We start from the raw sequence: 13,081 nt of genomic DNA on the forward strand, positions 1-13,081 counted from the left end.
TCATCGATCCGACGTGCGACTGGTGCTTCAGTGAATACAACGACCATTAATAGGCAGCTCACAGAAAGGGGGCTGAGTTCACGGTGTCCCTTGCACTGACTACCATTGACCTCTGTACGCCAACCATCCCATTTGCAATTGTGTCGCCACATTCGGCCTGGAAACTCATTGACTGGACTATAATTGTATTCACAGATGAATCCTACTTCGAAGTGAGCTCCGATGACCAGAGAAGACGTATCTGGAGATATCCTGGACAGCAGTGGGATTCCAACCCGACTGTTGCCCCTCATACGGGATGTCAACCGGGAGTAATGGTATGCGGTGGCATTGCATTTCGTAGCAGGATCCCATCCGCGGCACTCTGAATGCACTGCGGTACGTCAACGATATTCTACGCCCCGCTTTGTTGCCCTTCATTGCAAGCCATCCTGGGCGTACATTTCAGCAAGATATTGTCCGCTCGAACACGACGAAACTTCATTCTGCTTGTCCTGGTGCTTTGGGAACTCTGCTTGGCCAGCGAGGTCGCTAGATCTCTCCCCAGTTGAGAACATTTGGAACATTATGGGCAGGACCCTCCAACCAGCTCGGCATTTGGACGATCTAACGCGCCAATTGGAAAGAATTTTGCACGAGATCCCTCAGGACGTCCAGCAACTCTGTCAGTCAGTACAACGCCGAATAACTGCTTGTATTAGGGCCGGAGATGGACCAAAGCGTTACTGACTTGTTCGATTTATGAAGATGTTTCTATTAACTAAACCATCCAGTTTACTGAAGTTGTAATCATTTGTCTGCACACGTACATCACATCTACCGAATTCCGTCCCGGTCTGGTAATCCCTTCGTGGTGCGTCCATGTGTTAATTTCTGTTACTTATTAGATTCTGATAGTTTAGTGTTTCAGGTCTTATTTTCTTTGCTACTACTTAAAATGATTTTATTTCAATAGCGTCGATTTTCAGCTGAATTATTTAGCACTTAGTAGTTTCGATAACGTAATTTTACTAGAGATTCATGCTTTAGAATAGAATTCATTCCAAAGCAAAGAGAGAACATAAAAAAAGCTGAATGGCAATATCATTCTTCTGGCAGAATCGATGTTCACTGACTGGAAAAAAATCACACCATGAAGGAGCTGTGCGGCATAAACGAAAGTTGGTATGCGTGTTTTTACATCTGGAACATTATGTCTATTCCAATTTCGTACCAATCGCATAACAGTGGCGCTATCCAGTATGAGGATGCTAATCAGGTTTGTTTTAAATAGCCGCGTTAGTTACCTTTGAGAGTGGACATGGTGAGTTGATCATAATACAAGAATGCCGTTAATGCGACTTAGACGCCATTATCACCACTTTGTTTGAGAGAGGTCATGTAATAGGGCTACGAGTAGCTGGATGTTCCGTCTGCGATATTGCAGAGAGTCTTGGCAGTAATATAGCCACTGTACATGATTGCTGGCATCAGTTGCCACGAGAATGTACGGTCGCAAGAAGTCCGGTCTCCGAACGGCCACATGGCACTGCCGGGAAGGAAGTCCATCGTGTTCGGCGTATGGCTCTGGTCCATCGTACTCCATCTGCAGCAGCAATTTGGGCAGCAGCTGGCACCACAGTGATACAAAGAACTGTTACAAATTGGTTACGTCAAGTATAGCTCTGAGTCAGACGCCCTGCAGTGTGCATTCCACTGACCCAAACCACCGCTGTTGGCGACTTCAGTGGTATCAAGCGAGAGCTCATTGGAAGGCAGGCGTGAGGTAGATTGTGTTTTCTGATGAAAGCTGTTCGTATTCCGGCGCCAGTGATGGCTGTGTTTTGGTTAGGAGGCCAGTTGAGTGCCTGCAACCAGCTTGTCTGGGTGTTAGACACACCGGACCGACATCTGGGGTTATGGTCTGAGTTGTCATTTTGTGCGACAGCAGGAGCAGTCGGTTATCGCATGTACCCTGACTGCAAATTTGTTCGTCACTCTGGTGATTCGACCTGTTGTGCTGCCATTCATCAACGGTATTCTAGGGGTGTTTTCTAACTGGAACTTGCCACGTTGCTATTTTAATTATTTAAATATGTTACCTAACGAAATTATTCTCGCAATTTCATTACTCCGTTATTTTTTGGCGTTGCGATTTTTTTCGTCAGTGTATTTTTTTGACGGGTTGTGATAACTAAGGCTTACTATCTCGCCTGGTTAAGTGTAATCTACAGTTATTTCTAACACAGTTCTTTCCAACTTGCTTTTCATCGCTGACGGCAGTGGAAGTACGAGAAAGTTTCAAAACGCAGTGTGATTCTGGTTGCGTCCATAGGAGGCAGGATGAGTTGCTTCTCGCTTCGGTGCTGTTCCCTGAAGGGCTTGTAAATCTATACGGTGTTCAAACTGATCTTCTGTTTTGCGACTGCTATACCTTAATTTGTATGGCTATAAGTTATATTTCATGTAGTAAAAAAAATCTCTTTCCACCTTTTGTTTATTAAATAAATATGACTATACTGTTTCATGCGTATTGTTGTGTGCTTTTTATGGGTGTTGTCGATCACTTCTTAATTGTTTGCGTCGTGTAAGACAACCGGTGTTTGCCATGCTAGCAGCTGGCTCGATCGGGCTGTTCGCGTAGTGGATAGTCACCCGAGAAACGTAGTGCACAGGCCACGGCAATGGAGGCGAAAGGCTCCACATATCTGTTGGTACGTTTCAGAACCTCGCTGACACTCTTCCTGCATGTCTCGCAGCGATCTACACTGCGAAAGTTGGTTATTTAGGCTTTTGAGAGGTGGTCACATTAATATGACTGGATAGTGTTTTTGAAAATAGAAGTTCGTGTGTTTTTTATTAGTTCTTCCCTTATTATTCACCGAATTGCATATGTGTCGTTTTAACAATGTTGTGACAACACAGCTGAGTGGAACAGTATGTGCAATTAATAGCAGCATGTGACCATACTACATCATTTTCGATGAGTGGAACAGTATGTGCAATTAATAGCAGCATGTGACCATGCTACATCATTTTCGGTGCTCCCGTACTGCAATATTCCAATACCGAAAGCCAACGTGATAACGTCACCCAGATCTTTGCCAGCAGATTTCTCTTTCACAACACAAAAACAAAAACATGGCAAGCTAGCGATGCCGAAACCATGTTCAAAACATAAGTTCTGTAATCCTAGGTTTGGAACAGTTGGCAGAGTTAAACTCGTAGTAAGTTTACTGACCAGTAGTGAGATTTCCGAGGAACAGCTGTACACGATGGGTATAGGAAAGGAACCCCCTAAGTGCAGACTATGTGGTACGAGGGATGAAACGGCAGCACATTTAATCTTCTAGTTCGAAACACTGGAGACCAAAAGACGCAATGTGTAAACCACGAATTCCTGAAGAAACTGTGGCTAACGGAGACCGAGAAAAGGGACTCCATTATTTTTAGGGGTACTGATTGGCTTTACTAAAATGACAGGAAGAGACACCGCAAAATAAACGTAAAAGGGGACGGTACCAACTACTACCCAGTTGCTAACCGAACGGTCCAGGGTTAGAGATTTTCTCCGCTCGGGAACTGGGTGTTGTAACTGACACAAAATCACTTGCATGGCGTCAAATGATAAGTCTAACCAGTGTAACGTCGTACTCACGGATTCACCATAATGAATGTTCTGAATTCTCGGAACACACTGTCCTATCATCCACTGTTGAGATGGCAGTATGGCCACGTACTGGAAGCCAATAAACTTAAGGATTTGATTCGTATTGACTGGGTGTGTAAACGAGATCTTTCAAACAAATCTGTATAAATCATTTCATTTTTATTATTGTATCTGCATTTGTGACAAGTATAATATTTAACCTTGGAGAACTGTACAAATCAGGATGATGATAATCGTAGAAACATGAAAAACAATCATTATTGCGACATACCGCACATGTGATGAACCCCATATTTTTGCATGTGCACGATTTTTCAGTGTGTCTGCTGCAAAACAAACTTTGTTTACATTCATAAACTGTCCTCGTTCATTACAGTTTAGCGGCGTACCATGCATATCGAAGCATGTCACAGAATATTGGAACAGACGACTGATACTGTATGAATGAATTTTTACGTAGTCTTCTCTAGATGATGTGCGCACAATTTTGTTGTCGTTTTTTATGGTTCTTCGTCTGAATGTGGAAATAAACGACGCGGGGCTGCACCAGGGGGGTTACTTTAATATTGCACGTTGATAGAACAACGTGGGAATGAAGGAAAAAATGCGCCAGTAGCCAGATTCTATTCAGGAACCTCGTGCTTACCAAACTAACCGCTTACTCGCTCAGCTGCGGACTGCTTGAATGCTAGCGACCATACAAAGTGTAGAAGCATGCCCAAAATTTTCTAGAAAGCTGTTGGTTTGCGTCTTCCTGTGTAAGTATGTTGAAATCGTAGTAACGCTTTACACATCCTGTCAATATGAATCAAATCGCTGAGAAGAACTTCTTACGGTTCTCTTGTAAGTTTCGGTGTGGGCAACGGAGGGGCTAAGAAAACTGCTATTTCGTCTACCTGGTTAAATCGGATAAAAAGTACTGTTGTGTTAACAAGTTGTTTCAAGTACATGTTTAGCCTTTTGCCAGATAATACATTATTTATGACTCTTGTGACCCTACGGTGATAATTATCGGATACATGACATTTTCTTTAACGCCTTCGCTTCTCTAGTCTTTAGCTTCGTTAACCTGCAAACATAGATTGCGCAGAAATGCAAAGCTTTGCGGGAAACAAGCTTAAGAGTGTTAGGACAAACATATATCTGTAGTTCACTTTTTATTCTATTTTAACCATTCGAACTTTGATAATCCTCTTTTCAGTGCTGAGCCCTTGGTGGTAGGCCAGGGAATTTTCCACTTCCTTGACACAACCCTGGTGGTGTAGTTTGCAAAGTCTTCTTACTTTGTCAGAAGTGCGAAGTATGTTTTCGTGCCATGTTAAAGACGTTGATGTGTATACTAAAGGACAACGCAATATTCATATTATAAATGAATTTGGAGTGAATGGAAAGAGATGGTGAAATCGGGTACCGACACATGACCTGCGCATTTTGAACAACACTCACTTCGCCGGGTGCTGCCAGTGCGTAACCTAAGGAAGGATCATCATCAGCTGTGTCACATATGACATAGCAGCGTACTGGCGTACAGTCTGATTATCACGAAATGTACGCCACCACGTCACGTTCCTTTTGTAACCAAATTTTTCTATTAAATGTCTGTTAATCTACAGTATTCCAAGAAGCTGCCTCTGCGTCGAATGCCACTACGCTAGCGTGCGTTAGGTTCTAGTGACCTCGGCTGCGGAAGTGGGGTCCAGCCGTCATTATGCGGACTCATTTTCTTTCTTTCAAAACATTCCAAGCGAATGTCAGTGTAGAACCTGGCGCGACACTTTCTTCTCCTTGCATTACCTTCAAATCCCAAGGAGAACCTAGCGGTATGTTTGTATCCACTTCGTCACGACGGCTGTTTCAACGCCAGTATACACACAGCTTAAAAATGACGTCACAGGAAAAGTTTGTGCGCATTGCATGCGGCAGCATCATTTGTTCACGTCGAAAGTGCTTTTATTTTGTTGAGGTAAATTCTGGTCTGCCAGAGCAATTCGCTTATTTCTTTCAAATCTCCGTAGTCAGAAGGAAGATAAGAATTTATTGAACGTCCTGTCGACGACAAGGTCATTAGAGAGGAAAGATTATCCCAGATAGGGTAAGGGTGGGGAAGAAGCTCCTTAGTTTCTCTTTCACAGGAACTACAATGATATTCTCCTTAATCGGCGTAGGGAAGCCACAGAATATCTACACTATGTGATCAAAAGTATCCGGACACCTGGCTGAAAATGACTTAAAAGTTCGTGGCGCCCTCCATCGCTAATGCTGGAATTCAGTATGGTGTTGGCCCACCCTTGGCCATGATGACAGCTTCCACTCTCGCAGGCATATGTTCAATCACGTGCCGGAAGGATTCTTGGGGAATGGCAGCCTCTTCTTGACGGAGTGGTGCACTGAGGAGAGGTATCGACGTCGCTCGGTGAGGCCTCGCACGAAGTCCGCGTTCCAAAACATACCAAAGGTGTTCTGTGGGATTCAGGTCAGGACTATGTGCAGGCCAGTCCGTTACAGGGATATTACTGTCGTGTAACCACTCCGCCACGGACCGTGCATTATGAAGAAGTGCTCGATAGTGTTGAAAGATGCAATCGCCATCACCGAATTGCTCTTCAACAGTGGGAAACAAGAAGGTGCTTAAAACATCAATGTAGGCCTGTGCTGTGATAGTGTCATGCAAAACAACAAGGGGTGAAAGCCCCTCCATGGAAAAGACGACCACGCTTTAACACCACCGCCTCCGAATTTTACTGTGGGCACTACACACACAGGCAGATGACGTTCACCAGGCATTCGCCATACCCACACCCAGCCATCGGATCGCCACATTGTGTACTGTGAATCACCACTTCGCCCAATGTTTTTCCACTGTTCAATCGTCCATGTTTACCCTCCTTACACCAAGCGAGGCGTCATTTGGCATTTATCGGCGTGATGTGTGGCTTATGAGCAGCCGCTAGACCATGAAATCAAAGTTTTCTCACCTCCCACCTTACTGCCACAATACTTGAATTGGATCCTGGTGCAGTTTGGAATTCCTGTGTGATGGTCTGGATAGATGTCTGCCTATTACACATTATGACCCTCTTCAACTGTCGGCGTCTGTGTCACTCAACAGCGAAGTAGCCTGTTCGCTTTTGTGCTGTACGTGTCCCTTCACGTTTCCACTTCACTATCACATCGGAAACAGTGGACCGTGGGATGTTTAGGCCAGAAGAATAACCCACCTTCGTTCAGTGTAGTGTAGTGTAGTGTAGTGTAGTGTAGTTCGACTCGCAGGTAGCAGGTTCGAGTCCTGGTGTTGGATGAAGTGTTCACCGCCAGTATGTGGCAGGCAAGGCAAAGCGAAGAGGGGTGGCGGCGGCAGTATTGAATAGCGTATTTCATGACAGGTGGATTGGTCGTCGAAGCACGTTCACCGAATCTGACGTCCCTGGATTTCTTTCTGTGGGGAAAGCTGAAGAATATTTGCTATCGTGATCCACCGACAACGCCTGACAACATGCGTCAGCGCATTGTCAATGCATGTGCGAACATTACGGAAGGCGAACTACTCGCTGTTGAGAGGAATGTCGTTACACGTATTGCCATATGCATTGAGGTTGATGGACATCATTTTGAGCATTTATTGAATTAATGTGGTATTTACAGGGAATCACGCTGCAACAGCATGCGTTCTCAGAAATGATAAGTTCACAAAGGTACATGTATCACATTGGAACAACTGAAATAAAATGTTCAAACGTACCTACGTTCGGTATTTTAATTTAAAAAACCTACTTGTTACCAACTGTTCGTCTAAAATTGTGAGCCATATGTTTGTGACTATTACAGCGCCATCTATCTCAAAGCGAAAAAAGTGGTCCAACTAAAACATTCATATTTCTTTACGTACTACACGAATATGTAATAAAAATGGGGTTACTATTTAAAAAATGCAGTTGATATCCGTTTGACCTATCTAGCGGGCTAACCATAGCGCCATCTGGTTTCCCCCTTCAAGCTAGACAAGTTTCGTTCTTTGTAGTTTTTTTCTTTTGACGCTTATTTCGTGAGACATTTGGCCCGGTCACGATCAATGGACCAGCCTGTATAGTGAGTGGTCTCTCGGTAACGTGAGTGAGTGTTCTGATCGTCGTGTATAGATTATTTGATTTTTAGCCTCTAGGAAATGCCATTGGTGATCATTTACACCTCTTCACGCATTTCGTGCAGACTCAAATAATTGTACTTATTCTGGCAGGTAAGTTTCCTGCCCCATAGGGAAATCAATATCTAGACATCAGTTTGCACGTAAAGTTGGGCCGACCGAAGCAAGCTGATGCCTATGTTCCTTGCCAGTACCGGAAACCTATGGATAACTATTGAAACAACATCGACGATAGTTTGCAGAGGTCTTTCGTTCCTATTAATACTTGGCTACCGTCTTCCGTTCTCATGCTCTTGGGTTTTCTGCGCTTCATCTACCTAGGGGTTTGCTAGACTGTTCCAGGAATCCATATCACGGCTTTGTACTCACGGTATACATTATACGTTAAATGGCGGCATAGGCGACGATGTGCAGCGACAATGTGGGTCGTCGGGGTGTATCCTTTCTAGTGAGCACGCCGTGTTAGTAGGCGGACAACGCACTGATCGCTACTCGGAGGACCATCCACTATATACATCGACGAGGAAACAGTCACCGGATGGTGTGTGATAATGTATAGCAAATAAGTTCGTCTGAAGTCCGTCGCTGAGTTCTGTTAGTGGACGTATTGTCTACACGGGACCCTGCAGACCAAACAGTGCGGCAGGATATCCGCTTGGCTTTGGTGATATACTTTATCTCTGTAGCCCGGAAGCGAGAAACATATCGTGAAGAGTCTTCATTTACTAGACACTTTAGGTCTCGTCGTCATGCAGGACCTTCAAGAATTATCGTTCCTTGAAATTTAAAGATGTAAACTTTCGCGCTCGCCCAGACTTTCTTTTCGACGTTAGTTACCGGAATAACAGTTCGATAGGGATTCAGGATTTCTTATTTGCTACACGACAAAAGAAGGATGCACCGTGGTTATGTACGCGAGAGAGCAGAATCTTACGCCATCGCTTTACAAAACGGTGTGCGGGTACTTTGAAACTGTTAAAAGTTGACTCCTGCGAAGTTATTGTTGTTATTTGTATGCAGCGGTACGAACTGTGTTTGCCAGCTCTTGAAATGCCAGAAACAGATAATTTAGTAAGCGGATATTCTTCTCTGTTGTGGCACCCTGTTCACATAAGTGCTAAGGTAAAGTGTTGTCACGAAAACCGTCGGATACACGATAAAAGCTAGAGAACTGCACACGGCATATGAGGTCGAACGACAGAAGCCTTTTGGAACATCTCTTGAGGGACGTGCCGTAACGGTATCATGGGCAGGACAGGACAGACTTCGACCAAAATCCGTGTAGCCTTTCAAATTATTGTTTAATGACAACATAAAATATTGTGGTTTTTGGTGACCCAGTTACTGGAGTGTATGAAATATACACTCCTGGAAATGGAAAAAAGAACACATTGACACCGGTGTGTCAGACCCACCATACTTGCTCCGGACACTGCGAGAGGGCTGTACAAGCAATGATCACACGCACGGAACAGCGGACACACCAGGAACTGCGGTGTTGGCCGTCGAATGGCGCTAGCTGCGCAGCATTTGTGCACCGCCGCCGTCAGTGTCAGCCAGTTTGCCGTGGCATACGGAGCTCCATCGCAGTCTTTAACACTGGTAGCATGCCGCGACAGCGTGGACGTGAACCGTATGTGCAGTTGACGGACTTTGAGCGAGGGCGTATAGTGGGCATGCGGGAGGCCGGGTGGACGTACCGCCGAATTGCTCAACACGTGGGGCGTGAGGTCTCCACAGTACATCGATGTTGTCGCCAGTGGTCGGCGGAAGGTGCACGTGCCCGTCGACCTGGGACCGGACCGCAGCGACGCACGGATGCACGCCAAGACCGTAGGATCCTACGCAGTGCCGTAGGGGACCGCACCGCCACTTCCCAGCAAATTAGGGACACTGTTGCTCCTGGGGTATCGGCGAGGACCATTCGCAACCGTCTCCATGAAGCTGGGCTACGGTCCCGCACACCGTTAGGCCGTCTTCCGCTCACGCCCCAACATCGTGCAGCCCGCCTCCAGTGGTGTCGCGACAGGCGTGAATGGAGGGACGAATGGAGACGTGTCGTCTTCAGCGATGAGAGTCGCTTCTGCCTTGGTGCCAATGATGGTCGTATGCGTGTTTGGCGCCGTGCAGGTGAGCGCCACAATCGGACTGCACACGACCGAGGCACACAGGGCCAACACCCGGCATCATGGTGTGGGGAGCGATCTCCTACACTGGCCGTACACCACTGGTGATCGTCGAGGGGACACTGAATAGTGCACGGTACATCCAAACCGTCATCGAACCCATCGTTCTACCATTCCTAGACCGGCAAGGGAACTTGCTGTTCCAACAGGACAATGCACGTCCGCATGTATCCCGTGCCACCCAACGTGCTCTAGAAGGTGTACGTCAACTACCCTGGCCAGCAAGATCTCCGGATCTGTCCCCCATTGAGCATGTTTGGGACTGGATGAAGCGTCGTCTCACGCGGTCTGCACGTCCAGCACGAACGCTGGTCCAACTGAGGTGCCAGGTGGAAATGGCATGGCAAGCCGTTCCACAGGACTACATCCAGCATCTCTACGATCGTCTCCATGGGAGAATAGCAGCCTGCATTGCTGCGAAAGGTGGATATACACTGTACTAGTGCCGACATTGTGCATGCTCTGTTGCCTGTGTCTATGTGCCTGTGGTTCTGTCAGTGTGATCATGTGATGTATCTAACCCCAGGAATGTGTCAATAAAGTTTCCCCTTCCTGGGACAATGAATTCACGGTGTTCTTATTTCAATTTCCAGGAGTGTAGTTAGATCATGGAGCAACTCCAAAACTAAAGACATACATGATTTCTTTAATTTCATTCTAAAAAGTAAGAGATACTATATGCATTCCACTGTCTTACCTTGTGCACTTTTCCAGTCACACTCACATCAGTGGAATTCTTCATTAGGGGAACTGTGCTGGGGAAAAATAATTTTTCAGGTGGCAGTAGAAAGCAATTAGACGTAATTTTGATTCAAGTAACTTAACTTCATGCAGACAATACTTCGTTGATCATAAATACATACAGTTTGCAAACTATATATACTCAAAATACTTACGTCAAACAGAACGTCCGCATGTATGAAACTAGATCAAATGTGCACTCATTTACAGCCAGGAACAGGAAACCCTCTGGGCATTTCTTGGACTACATTAAGTAAAGTAAACAAAAATAATTTCGTACATCTTGGAAAAATATTTTTCCATATTGTACCACATGATGGAAGGGAGCTGTATGAAAATAAATTTAAAGTGGTGGTAGAGTCATGGTTGAAAGGAGAAACATTCCATAACACAATTGACTTTATAGGTAGTGAAAAAAAGGTATATGTTTTATTATAAATGTGACTGTGAACACACCAATTTGGAACCTGAATGCATACAAGTTAATTGGTAGCTATCACCAAATCCCATAGACCCTCAGGCACAATAGAGTACTTCTCTGTCCTTAGTGCCAGTGTGCACCTTCATTCACTGACAAACATCACATCATTTTAATATCCATTTGACACTGAAGAAAAAGTGTTCAGAATAATGATCCTTTCTCATACATGCTGCACACTTCTTAGTATCATAATGGGCATACACTGTATGATTGTGCCAAACTAGTTGTTCCACCCACTTTGGAGGGATGCACAATTGCCAGTCTCTGGTTCCTCTCAAAGTTCTTCAGAATGAGATACCCTTATAGACCAACTGGTATCCTTTCCAACTATCCTTGGAATATTGTTCTAACAATCTCCTCTTTACCTAGGGCCCATATGTCATCCAAATCCTGCTCAGCTGCTAAGTTCCTACTCCACGTTAGCCTTCCTGTCATATACTCAGCATTTTTGAGAAATAATAAAAGGACATTTCTTTGCTCTTTGCACAGGCTTCCTTCATTTTCCATTCTTACAGGTAACCATGATAAGGTGTCAGCCAAATTATTTTCACATCCTTTCCTATACCAAATCTCAAAAGGATACTACTGTAAATAGAGTGCTCATCAGACCAACTGTGGTTGAAGAAAGCAAAAGATTAAAGTCCCACTCAAATCTAATCTGACATGATGTTTTAAATACTATCTCTATGGTTATGGGCATTTCTTTTATGTGAGATTAAGGCAAAAAGTCTTTTAAAGACACACAAAAAAATGCTCAGATGTGATAATGTAATTATGTGCCATAGCAACATTTAACTGATTCCTTTTCATAATTACAAGGGGATGTATCTATTACTTTCCTGTGTCCATGCACTGACAACATTTTGGTACATCCTGGATGTACAAGACAAGGTTACGGGATCTAGTCCAGGTATAGCTCACTGTTGTAATCAGTCAGGAAGTTTCAGAACAATGTACACCATGCTTCAGAATGAGTCTCAGACTGAAAACATATGACGCACATCATCTCAAAAATTGATGTTTCACCTATATTGATATTTTAGATTGGTTTTTGTTACCTCTGCTCCATTCACTAGGTAATTTAGTACCAGTTCTTTTGTACATTTTTGTTGTCCCACTTTATTTCTGTCATTTGAGTCACACACATCCAAACAAGTTGTCTTTGGTGTGTAGAAGGCCATGTGCAAATTTACCACTATTGTAATTTCCACCTGTTTTCTCCATTATATGTTTATAATAATGACACAAAGTCGTCAGTAACATCTGACGGCAGAGAATAGTGTAATTTAATGTTTGTTTGTGCCAGTATGTAGACAAAAAATTAAATCAAAACATTTATACTGCACCTCATGGCATCTACAGTACATCTACATACCACCACACAATGCATGGCAGAATGTACTGTGTACCAAGTGCTAGTGACTTCCTTTTCTGTTCCACTTGAAGATGGAGAAAGGGAAAAATGGCTGACTGTATGCTTCAGTATGAGCCCAAATTTCCCTTATCTGGTTTCCATGATCCTTACGTCAAATGTACATTGATGGCAGTAGAATGTTTCTGCAATCAGGCACAAAATCTGGTTTTCTAAATTTTCTCACTAGTGTAGTTTTCCCTCCAGGGAATCCCATTTCAGTTCATGTAGCATTTCCATAAAACTCAGATGCTAGCTGAATGCACCTGAAACAAATCTAGCAGCATGCCTTTGAAATGCTTCATTTATTGATATTGTAATAGGTAACTGGATATGGATGGTAGAATTAATTTACCACCCATCATTTTCTTCTTTACTTTCTTTGGATTTATATGAAAATAACTCGGGACATAGCAGATGACCCATTACTTGGAAATTTAAAGGTGCCATAAATCACTGAACCCATAAAGCA

The 13,081-nt window shown here is 44.1% G+C and overlaps 1 protein-coding gene across 5 annotated transcripts in view; it reads left to right on the plus strand.

Moving 5' to 3' along the window:
• The window catches only part of LOC124556796 (formin-binding protein 1-like), a 358,048-nt gene that overhangs the window by 266,644 nt on the left and 78,323 nt on the right, over window positions 1-13,081 (plus strand). The window lies entirely within an intron of this gene.

The sequence above is a fragment of the Schistocerca americana genome, chromosome X (assembly GCF_021461395.2).
Source record: "Schistocerca americana isolate TAMUIC-IGC-003095 chromosome X, iqSchAmer2.1, whole genome shotgun sequence".
NCBI classification, from domain to species: Eukaryota; Metazoa; Arthropoda; class Insecta; order Orthoptera; family Acrididae; genus Schistocerca; species Schistocerca americana.